General features: G+C 47.3%; 1 pseudogene; it reads left to right on the top strand.

Annotated features, from left to right (window-relative positions):
- The first annotated feature begins 340 nt into the window (after positions 1 to 340).
- On the top strand, positions 341 to 892 carry LOC148016933 (uncharacterized; annotated as a pseudogene).
- Positions 893 to 1,217: the final 325 nt, after the last annotated feature.

Here is a 1,217-nt window from a genome sequence, read left to right as displayed (position 1 = left end):
CATTGTTGGTTCGAAAGTCAGAGTACACACAGTGGATCTAGAGATTGAGTTACATGATCTTGCCTTGTGGACATTGTGGATTTGGGAGGGGCGTCCACTCTCCTGCTTATCCTGGGATCCTGGAGAGTGGCTATGGCCAGCAGTAGTTGATTCAAATCCTGTTGTTTTCTTTTTTGAGTACTCTGTGCCGATTAGCAGAGCCATATTTCTCAGACAGGATTGCAGGCAGCCCACAAGATTGTGCTCATGGCTACATACTGGACTCACATGCATTCATAGGAGATTTTGGAGACACATCTAGTCGCCAGGGGTTAGTCATAGGATTTCGTACTTCATCTGGATGGTAGCTCATGCTGGTTTGGCTATTCGGACTTGGTTAGCACAAATGGGACATGATCCTACATGTATCCATTGCATTGCTTACTTGTTAGAGTCACATAGACACTACCTTTGGACATGTTCTCAGGTGCAGCCGATCTGGAGAGCGATTTGCTTATTTCTCTCTCATATTGGTATTTGTCGAGGCTTTGTCACATGGGGTGCGATCTCCTGGCTTTTGCAGTTTGCTGGCCCACATCTCCTTTTTTAGGGGGAGCTGGAGGACCCTGTTTATTTATTGGGAGTTGGGACATACTTTGGCAAATCACTCTCCAAGCTACCAAGATCAGTTCACGATGCTGCTGAGCAAAGTAGAGAGCCTATTTTTGCCACTATTGCTTCTATCACATTGTGGTTTATTTGGAAGGCTTGATGCATGCATGTTCTTAGTCACGACCCTTCCTCCCCAAAGAATACTCTGTGTATCATTTGGTCAGAATTGCTACATACTCTCCGCAGTCAGTGGGATGTTGCATAGGGGGATTCTAGAGCTGCTGCCTTGCCGCCCCCTTAGAAACCTCGCCTCTCCTACCCTCTCAGCAGCACAAGCACAACTTGTGTGCAATCTCGCAACCAGCGGGCCTTATTCCCGCAGTTCGATTTTGCTTGATAGCCTCCCAGTAGCTCAATCCCTATCTTGCTACTCTTCAGCATCAGTGCCCCCTTGCACATCGTGTGTAAGCCTTTTTAGCGATTCTAAGCCACTTCAACTTATCCGGCATCTTCTCCTCAACTTCTTCTTCTCAGGAGTTCTCTTCATTTCTTGTCCGTGTGTGTGTGTGTGTGTGTGTGTGTGAACAAGTTCGGGTTTTCTCCTCGGCTCTTCCCCGACTTCTGCA

The sequence above is a fragment of the Lygodium microphyllum genome, chromosome 22 (assembly GCF_053477565.2).
Source record: "Lygodium microphyllum isolate KBCC chromosome 22, Lygodium_microphyllum_v1.1.10, whole genome shotgun sequence".
Lineage (NCBI taxonomy): Eukaryota > Viridiplantae > Streptophyta > Polypodiopsida > Schizaeales > Lygodiaceae > Lygodium > Lygodium microphyllum.
The sequence above is the reverse complement of the archived record's forward strand: the minus strand, read 5'-3'. Positions and strand labels throughout refer to the sequence as shown.